This window comes from Manis javanica, chromosome 1 (genome assembly GCF_040802235.1).
Source record: "Manis javanica isolate MJ-LG chromosome 1, MJ_LKY, whole genome shotgun sequence".
Taxonomy (NCBI): domain Eukaryota; kingdom Metazoa; phylum Chordata; class Mammalia; order Pholidota; family Manidae; genus Manis; species Manis javanica.
In genome coordinates, this window is record NC_133156.1 from 26,039,387 (window position 1) to 26,050,370 (window position 10,984).

The window sequence follows — 10,984 nt, forward strand, 5'->3', positions numbered from 1 at the left end:
GAGCCAGGATGGTGGCGTGAGTAGAGCAGTGGAAATCTCCTCCCAAAAACACATAGAGCTATGAAAATATAACAAAGAAAAACCTTCCTAAAATAGAGACCACAGGACACAGGACAACATCAAGACCACATCCACACCTGCAAGAACCCAGCGCCTTGCGAAGGGGGTAAGATACAAGCCCAGGCCCGGCGGGACCCGAGCGCCCCTCCCCCCGGCTCCCAGCAGGTGGAAAGAAACTGGCGCGGTTTTTTTTTTCTTGGCGAGTGCTTTTTGGAAGCCTTAAAGAGACGGGCCCCCGTTGCTAGGGAGGCAGGGTGGCGGGACCGGTGAGCGGGTGCCTGGGACCGGCACCTGAAGACAAAGAATATCCCGCGTTTCTCCCTGCGGGACCGGCGGGCGGGAGCCTGAGACCGGCGCCTGAGGACGGAGAAAATCGCACGTTTTTCCCCTTTTTTTTCTCATTTTGGCGAGCGCTTTTTGGAAGCCTTAAAGAGACAGGGACCCCGGTGCTAGGGAGGCAGGGCAGTGGGACAGGTGAGCGGGTGCCTGGGACTGGCGCCTGAGGACAAAGAATATGCCCTGAGGACAAAGTGCCCTGAGACCGGCACTTGAGGACAGAGGAAATCGCGTGTTTTTCCCGTTTTTTTTTCTCTTTTTTGCGAGTGCTTTTTGGAAGCCTAAAAGGGACAGGGACCCCAGTGCTAGGGAGGCAGGGCGGCAGGATTGGTGAGCGGGTGCCTGGGACCGGCACCTGAGGACAAAGAATATCCCGCGTTTTTCCCTGTGGGACCAGTGGGCGGGTGCCTGAGACCAGCACCTGAGGACGGAGGAAATCGCGCGTTTTTCCCCTTTTTTTCTCTCTTTTTGGCGAGTGCTTTTTGGAAGCCTTAAAGGGACAGGGACCCCGGTGCTAGGGAGGCAGGGCGGCAGGACTGGTGAGCGGGTGCCTGGGACCAGCGCCTGAGGACAAAGAATATTGAGCGTTCTTTCCCTGCGGGACCAGTGGGTGCATGCTTTTTGGAAGCCTTGAAAGGACAGGGACCCTGGTGCTAGAGAGACAGGGCAGCAGGACCAGTGAGCGGGTGCCTGGGACCGGCACCTGAGGACAAAAAAAAAAAATCACGTGTTTTTTCCTTTTTTTTTCTTTCTGTTCCCTCTCTCATTGTTGCTGTTGTTCTTTTGGTTTGGAAAGTGCTTTTTGGAAGTCTTAAAGGGGCAGGACAGGTCACTTAGACCAGAGGCAGGGAATCAGGGGATCTCTGGGCACTCTAACCCCTTGGGCAGCAGGGAGCACAGAGGCCCCTTACGGAGATAAATAGCCTCCCGGCCGCTCCCCCTCCAACGGGGCTCCACCATTTTGGAGGAACAGCCCCAGCCAGGCCAAGTCCACAGCAACAGCAGAGATAAACCCCATAGCAACTGGGCAGGAAGCAGAAGCCCTGTCTGCACACAGCTGCCCAGCACAAGCCACTAGAGGTCGCTACTCTCCCAGGAGAAGGCCACAAACCAACAAGAAGGGAAGCTCTTCCAGTGGTCACTTGTACCAGCTCTGCAAACTATCTCTATCACCATGAAAAGGCAAAACAACAGGCAGACAAAGATCACAGAGACAACACCTGAGAGGGAGACAGACCTAACTAGTCCTCCCAAAAAAGAATTCAAAATAAAAATCATGAACATGCTGACAGAGATGCAGAGAAAAATGCAAGAGCAATGGGATGAGATGGAGAGAAAAATGCAAGAGCAGTGGGATGAGATGCAGAGAAAAATGCAAGAGCAGTGGGATGAAGTCCAGAGGGAGATCACAGATGTCAGGAAGGAGATCACAGAAGTGAAACAATCCCTGGAAGGATTTATAAGCAGAATGGATAAGATGGAAGAGGCCATTGAAGGAATAGAAGCCAGAGAACAGGAACGCATAGAAGCTGACATAGAGAGAGATAAAGGGATCTCCAGGAATGAAACAACAATAAGAGAAATATGTAACCAAGCCAAAAGGAATAATATTCGTATTATAGGGATACCAGAAGAAGAAGAAAGAGGAAAAGGGATAGAAAGTCTCTTTGAAGAAACAATTGCTGAAAACTTCCCCAAACTGGGGGGGGGAAATAATCAAACAGACCATGGAATTACGCAGAACTCCCAACAGAAAGGATCCAAGGAGGACAACACCAAGACACATAGTAATTAAAATGGCAAGGATCAAGGACAAGGAAAGAGTTTTAAAGGCAGCTAGAGAGAAAAAGGTCACCTATAAAGGAAAACCAATCAGGCTAACATCAGACTTCTCGAAAGAAACCCTACAGGCCAGAAGAGAATGGCATGATATACTTAATGCAATGAAACAGAAGGGCCTTGAACCAAGGATACTGTATCCAGCACGACTATCATTTCAATATGATGGCGGGATTAAACAATTCCCAGACAAGCAAAAGCTGAGGGAATTTGTTTCCCACAAACCACCTCTACAGGGCATCCTACAGGGACTGCTCTAGATGGGAGCACCCCTAAAAAGAGCACAGAACAAAACACACAACATATGAAGAATGGAGGAGGAGGAATAAGAAGGGAGAGAAGAAAAGAATCTCCAGACAGTGTATATAACAGCTCAATAAGCGAGCTAAGTTAGGCAGTAAGATACTAAAGAAGCTAACCTTGAACCTTTGGTAACCACGAATCAAAAGCCTGCAATGGCAATAAGTACATATCTCTCAATAGTCACCCTAAATGTAAATGGACTTAATGCACCAATCAAAAGACATAGAGTAATAGAATGGATAAAAAAGCACGACCCATCTATATGCTGCTTACAAGAAACTCACCTTAAACCCAAAGATAAGCATAGACTAAAAGTCAAGGGATGGAAAAACATATTTCAGGCAAACAACAGTGAGAAGAAAGCAGGGGTTGCAGTACTAATATCAGACAAAATAGACTTCAAAACAAAAAAGTAACAATAGATAAAGAAGGACACTACATAATGATAAAGGGCTCAGTCCAACAAGAGGATATAACCATTCTAAATATATATGCACCCAATACAGGAGCACCAGCATAGTGAAGCAAATACTAACAGAACTAAAGAGGGAAATAGACTGCAATGCATTCATTGTAGGAGACTTCAACACACCACTCACCCCAAAGGATAGATCCACTGGGCAGAAAATAAGTAAAGACACACAGGCCCTGAACAACACACTAGAACAGATGGACCTAATAGACATCTATAGAACTCTACATCCAAAAGCAACAGGATATACATTCTTCTCAAGTGCACATGGAACATTCTCCAGAATAGACCACATACTAGCTCACAAAAAGAGCCTCAGTAAATTCCAAAATATTGAAATTCTACCAACCAATTTTTCAGACCACTAAGGTATGAAAGTAGAAATAAATTCTACAAAGAAAACAAAAAGGCTCACAAACACATGGAGGCTTAACAACATGCTACTAAATAATCAATGGATCAATGAACAAATCAAAATACAGATCAAGAAATATATAGAAACAAATGACAACAACAACACTAAGCCCCAACTTCTGTGGGATGCAGCGAAAGCAATCTTAAGAGGAAAGTATATAGCAATCCAGGCACACTTGAAGAAGGAAGAACAATCCCAAATGAATAGTCTAACATCACAATTATTAAAACTGGAAAAAGAAGAAGAAATGAGGCCTAAAGTCAGCAGAAGGAGGGACATAATAAAGATCAGAGAAGAAATAAAATTGAGAAGAATAAAACAATAGCAAAAATCAACGAAACCAAGAGCTGGTTCTTCGAGAAAATAAACAAAATAGATAAGCCTCTAGCCCAACTTATTAAGAGAAAAAGAGAGTCAACACAAACCAACATAATCAGAAATGAGAATGGAAAAATCACGACAGACTCCACAGAAATACAAAGAATTATTAAAGACTACTATGAAAACCTATATGCCAACAAGCTGGAAAACCTAGAAGAAATGGACAACTTCCTAGAAAAATACAACCTCCCAAGACTGACCAAGGAAGAAACACAAAAGTTAAACAAACCAATTACGAGCAAAGAAATTGAAACAGTAATCAAAAAACTACCCAAGAACAAAACCCCGGGGCCAGACGGATTTACCTCGGAATTTTATCAGACACACAGAGAAGACATAATACCCATTCTCCTTAAAGTGTTCCACAAAACAGAAGAAGAGGGAATACTCCCAAACTCATTCTATGAGGCTAATATCACCCTAATACCAAAACCAGGCAAAGACCCCACCAAAAAAGAAAATTACAGACCAATATCCCTGATGAATGTAGATGCAAAAATACTCAATAAAATATTAGCAAACAGAATTCAACAGCATATCAAAAGGATCATACACCATGACCAAGTGGGGTTCATCCCAAGGATGCAAGGATGGTACAACATTCGAAAATCCATCAACATCATCCACCACATCAACAAAAAGAAAGACAAAAACCACATGATCATCTCCATAGATGCTGAAAAAGCATTTGACAAAATTCAACATCCATTCATGATAAAAACTCCCAGCAAAATGGGAATAGAGGGCAAGTACCTCAACATAATAAAGGCCATATATGATAACCCCACAGCCAGCATTATACTGAACAGCGAGAAGCTGAAAGCATTTCCACTGAGATCGGGAACCAGACAGGGATGCCCACTCTCCCCACTGTTATTTAACATAGTACTGGATGTCCTAGCCACGGCAATCAGACAAAACAAAGAAATACAAGGAATCCAGATTGGTAAAGAAGAAGTTAAACTGTCACTACTTGCAGATGATATGATACTGTACATAAAAAACCCTAAAGACTCCACTCCAAAACTACTAGAACTGATATCAGAATATAGCAAAGTTGCAGCATACAAAATTAACACACAGAAATCTGTAGCTTTCCTATACGCTAACAACGAATCAATAGAAAGAGAAATCAGGAAAACAATTCCATTCACCATTGCATCAAAAAGAATAAAATAACTAGGAATAAACCTAACCAAAGAAGTGAAAGACTTATACTCTGAAAACTACAAGTCACTCTTAAGAGAAATTAAGGGGACACTAATAAATGGAAACTCATCCCATGCTCATGGCTAGGAAGAATTAATATCGTCAAAATGGCCATCCTGCCCAAAGCAATATACAAATTTGATGCAATCCCTCTCAAATTACCAACAACATTCTTCAATGAATTGGAACAAATAATTCAAAAATTCATATGGAAACACCAAAGACCGCGAATAGCCGAAGCAATCCTGAAAAAGAAGAACAAAGTAGGGGGATCTCACTCCCCTACTTCAAGCTCTACTACAAAGCCATAGTAATCAAGACAATTTGGTACTGGCACAAGAACAGAGCCACAGACCAGTGGAACAGATTAGAGACCCCAGAAATTAACCCAAACATATATGGTCAATTAATATTTGATAAAGGAGCCATGGACATACAATGGCAAAATGACAGTCTCTTCAACAGATGGTGCTGGCAAAACTGGACAGCTACATGTAGGAGAATGAAACTGGACCATTGTCTAACCCCATATACAAAGGTAAACTCAAAATGGATCAAAGACCTGAATGTAAGTCATGAAACCATTAAACTCTTGGAAAAAAACATAGGCAAAAACCTCTTAGACATAAACATGAGTGACCTCTTCTTGAACATATCTCCCCGGGCAAGGAAAACAACAGCAAAAATGAGCAAGTGGGACTACATTAAGCTGAAAAGCTTCTGTACAGCGAAAGACACCATCAATAGAACAAAAAGGAACCCTACAGTATGGGAGAATATATTTGAAAATGACAGATCCGATAAAGGCTTGACGTCCAGAATATATAAAGAGCTCACACGCCTCAACAAACAAAAAACAAATAACCCAATTAAAAAATGGGCAGAGGAACTGAACAGACAGTTCTCCAAAAAAGAAATTCAGATGGCCAACAGACACATGAAAAGATGCTCCACATCGCTAATTATCAGAGAAATGCAAATTAAAACTACAATGAGGTATCACCTCACACCAGTAAGGATAGCTGCCATCCAAAAGACAAACAACAACAAATGTTGGCGAGGCTGTGGAGAAAGGGGAACCCTCCTACACTGTTGGTGGGAATGTAAATTAGTTCAACCATTGTGGAAAGCAGTATGGAGGTTCATCAAAATGCTCAAAACAGACCTACCATTTGACGCAGGAATTCCACTCCTAGGAATTTACCCTAAGAACGCAGCAATCAAGTTTGAGAAAGACAGATGCACCCCTGTGTTTATCGCAGCACTATTTACAATAGCCAAGAATTGGAAGCAACCTAAATGTCCATCGGTAGATGAATGGATAAAGAAGATGTGGTACATATACACAATGGAATACTACTCAGCCATAAGAAGTGGAAAAATCCAACCATTTGAAGCAACATGGATGGAACTGGAGAGTATTATGCTCAGTGAAATAAGCCAAGCAGAGAAAGAGAAATACCAAATGATTTCACTCATCTGAGGAGTATAGGAACAAAGGAAAAACTGAAGGAACAAAACAGCAGCGGAATTACAGAACCCAAAAATGGACTAACAGGTACCAAAGGGAAAGGAACTGGGGAGGATGGGTGGGCAGGGAGGGATGGGGGGGGAAGAAGAAGGGGGGTATTAAGATTAGCATGCGTGGGGGGGAAGGAGAAAGGGGAGGGTGGGCTGCACAACACAGAGAGGACAAGTAGTGACTCTACAACATTTTGCTAAGCTGATGGACAGTAACCATAATGTGGTTGTTAGGGGGGACCTGATATAGGGGAGAGCATAGTAAACATAGTATTCTTCATGTAAGTGTAGATTAAAAATTAAAAAAAAAAAAAAGAAAGAAAGAAAGAAAGAAAAGGGGGATTACTCCTTGACAGGATAAAACTATAGGTAAATCAATGATCAACGCATGCTTTAAATATCCTTAATGTTGATCACTTAAAGAGTGTCAGATGATCAGCTATGGAGGTACTCTTTTCTGATAATATTCCTTTCTCTTAATTAAATAAAAAAAAAAAAAAAAGCAGTTTCTGTGTGCTGACCTCCAATGAGTTCTGCACAGTGGTATAGAGGGCATGTCAAAGTGTGGGCAAAGGGTCTTTTTGTTTCTATGCAGAAGATCAAGGCCTAGCTTGGATACCCAGAAAATGAACTAAGATACGATATGAGGAGGAGCTTCCGGCATCAGCACTCTCTGGAGGACTTGTGCCGGGGGATGATCATCAAAAAGCCTCCACAGGTACCCGGACGATGCTGTGGTTGTGGCTGCATCCAGCCCACCGTCTCCTGGACTTGCCATAGGAATGAGGAGGGAGATGTCTAGGCTGGCATGTGCATACAGTGAGACAACGAATTTGACCGGATCTGTACTGTTGGAACTCAACCAGGAGTTGGGAGGGGTGCAAGTTGTAGCACTCCAAAATCTCATGACTGTAGACTATCTATGGTTAAAAGAACATATGGGATGTGAACAGATCCCAGAAATGGGCTGCTTTAATTTGTCTGATGGTTCAAGTACAGTTGGACAATATCCATCATATCATAGATAAATTTTCACAAATGCCTAGGGTGCCTAAATGGTTTTCTTGGCTTCACTGGAGATGGATGGTAATTATAGATTTGCTTTGTTTATGTCACCGTATTCCTATTATGTTAATATGTGTGTGCAAATTAGTTAGTACTTTAAAACCTATACATACTTAAGGTACTATAGAAGAAGATATGTCAAAGAAATAATCAATCCTCCCATGTTTCCTTCATATGCTACATCTATAGCTTTTCTTCTTCCTTCCTAATTACAACCCTTAAATAGAATTCGTGCCTCATATCGAATTTACCGAGTATCATAATTCCTCCAGGTGGTAAAGATACCTCGAGACAAGTGCTGGGCATAGAAGCCACAGGGCATAAATCTGCAAAGAAGTAAAAAGCTAAGCTTTGCAAACAATATGGCTTCTCTCTCACTTACCAACTTTACATTTCCCTGTATGGCCCCGGAAGATGACTGGTTAGCCAGAGACGGGTAAGATTCCTCAAGGGAGGAATAACCTAAGACAGGCACAGTCGCAGGGGGGCCATCAGGTGAGAATTTGGGGATCAACAGAGGTGAGGCTCAGAACCTCACCCACCCTGCTTTGAGAGAAATCTTCTGCATCCGTGGATGTCTTGCTGCCCTTGTCTAGCCTGGATTAATACTTAGTCCATAGGCACACACCTGATCATCTGATCATCTACATTTGCCCTCTTACAGCACTAAACTATGTTTTCTACCTTTATCTTGCATCTACCTACCACTTCAGCATTTTATTAAAAATAAAAATAATAATAATAATAGGAGAAATGTGGGATCAACATATAAATCAAGTACAAAAATCAAACGAATATTCATATTTGGCCTGATTGTTTATAGGTCATAATGTGTGATCAAAACCGAAAGTTTCTGTGATGAATGCCCTTGTACTGTTCACCATGTAAGAATTTATTCACTTTGTAAGAATTCGTTCACCATGTAAGAACTGGTTCGTTATGCTTCAGAAGATTGGAAACTGACGAGAATTAGGCTTGAGATGGATTAATGATTGTACATTGAGCGTTGACCCCCCTATAGTGAATTTTATTGTTGTTAACAACCATTTGATCAATAAATATGAGAGATGCCCTCTCAAAAAAAAAAAAAGGCTAAGCTAAGGGTAACCATTTGAAACATTAAAAAAAAAAAAAGAACCTATTTCATAGGATTATTGTAAAGATGACATGTGCTACTATATGAAAAATACTTACAGTAGTGCCTGGGAAGAATAAATGCTCCACAAATATTAGCTATTGTTTATATATATATATAGAGAGAGAGAGAGATTTTAGTAGATGGTACTGGTATCCCTGTGCCACATCCCCTTGGCCCACCTGATTAAGCCACTGCTACAAAGAGTAGCCCTGTGCATGCTTAGACTCACCTGTGCCAATAGAATTACACCATAAGTTCATGCTGCATTTCTATTTTTCCATCCCATAACTTTCTGTGATACCATAGAAGCCTGCTTAACCCATAAGAACAGTCCAGAGATGCAGAGGAGTTACAGCCCCCAGGAGTAACCCTCAAACAATGAAGGACAAGAACTGGTGGATAAATACTTGAACTTCTTTTCTTTCTGTAACAATTCTGAGAGGTTTTCTATTCAATTATCAGGAACCTCCAGTGGAACTGGCCCCCTATTGTGGCTCCCTGAGGTTCTCTACACATTAGTTTCCCCTCTGTCTTTGGGCATCATCCAAATACATTGTACCCCCCTTCACCCTTCCGAGTCTTCAGGCAAAATATTCCAAACCTGCATTGAACATTCTCTTCAGGATACTGAGCCCCTTGTCATGCTCACTGTCTTCACATGGAAAGTGCTAGAAAGTGTAGATCCAAACCCAGAGGATCTGGGGAATAGCCAGGCTTATCTTTCCACAGCAGCTGCTTGGACTTGTTCTCCTGCACTGACAGTTCATTAAAACTGAGAAGTCCTGTTCACATAAACACTTCCAAGCTCATCTCCCAGTTTTTAAATCTTATAATACTCTTTTGACCCTAGTAAAAATACATTTCCATTATGAAATTATCTTGTATCTTATTATTAAATACTTACTTAAAATACTGTACTATTTCCAATAATACATATTTCAACATTTCATGAGGAACTGTTTCACTCCACTAGCAATCCTATAAGGCTGTACTACTATCTTACTCATTTTATAGACAGGATAACTGAGACTTGTGGAGGTTAAATAAGTCCCTTCTGGTCACACAGCTAGTAAGAGGAACAACCAGGATTTCAACCCCAAGCCCATACTAGAGTCCATGTCTTTACCACTCCTATACTATCTCCCTATATTGAGCCTGTAATTGCATCCCCTATTAGACATCATTCTATTTCATTAGAACCACCTTGTCACAAAGTAGAGATGTGAATCTTTGATTCTTTAATCTGTTGTCCTATGTATTATATATCTTCCCTGCCTCAAATTCACTCTGCTACTGTCCACCCTTAAAATTTTAATGACTCTTACACCTCAGTAAGCTATTGCATCCCAAATTTAAACTTTGTTCCTACTTCATCAGAAATATATATTAAAGTTTGTTAAAAGTGATCACAACATCAAAGCTTACCACTAATGGGAGAACACCAATTCTGCCTCGGCCATGACTTTCTGTTTGTGTCATTGTTAAGGCTGTGCGCCAAATTGTCCTGGTTCTCCATTCTTGGAGCATATCCTAGGACAGCACTTCCTGCCCATGTTGTGTTTAATGGACAAACATAATCAGCCCTGGCCAGTGCATTGTGAGCTATGAACACAGGTGACATGTATTACTTACATTTGGGCTAGAGCTTATAGTTACCTCCTTGAGACCTTCTAGAGTTCTCTTTCTCTCTGGCACAGTGATCAGCAAAATCCCAGATAGTGACTGCTCCATCCGAGGGGTCCCAGAATGCATATAGCCTGGGACAGACCCTTCAGCTGATCTGTGATAAACTTTAGTGTGAGTGAGAAATAAATCTTTACTGCTTTAAACCACTGAGATATGGGGTGGCGTTTGTTGCAGCAGCACAAACTATTCCACCTTGACCAAGAGAATATCCTTGAACAAGTCACTTTACCTCTTTAGTCTCAGTTTCATTACTGAAGTTAAATAAAAGGGAAAGAAGAATAAATATTTGGTGAGCATCTCTTAAGTATAAGGGCTTTAATATATGTAATCTCATTTAATCTTCTCAAAAACCATAAAAAGTATCATTCCTTGCAAAAATATTCCTGAATCCAAAGATATCTCTCAAACCCACTGAAATCAAGGCCACCATGATTTCTTACTTGGAAGATTGTACTGGCCTGCATTTTGTTAAAACCTCATCCTCCTGAATTCTGCTCAGACCCACCAGAGATTTCTCTCTGCAGTTTGACTCAGATCCAAGGTCCCTGCAGTTGAAAAA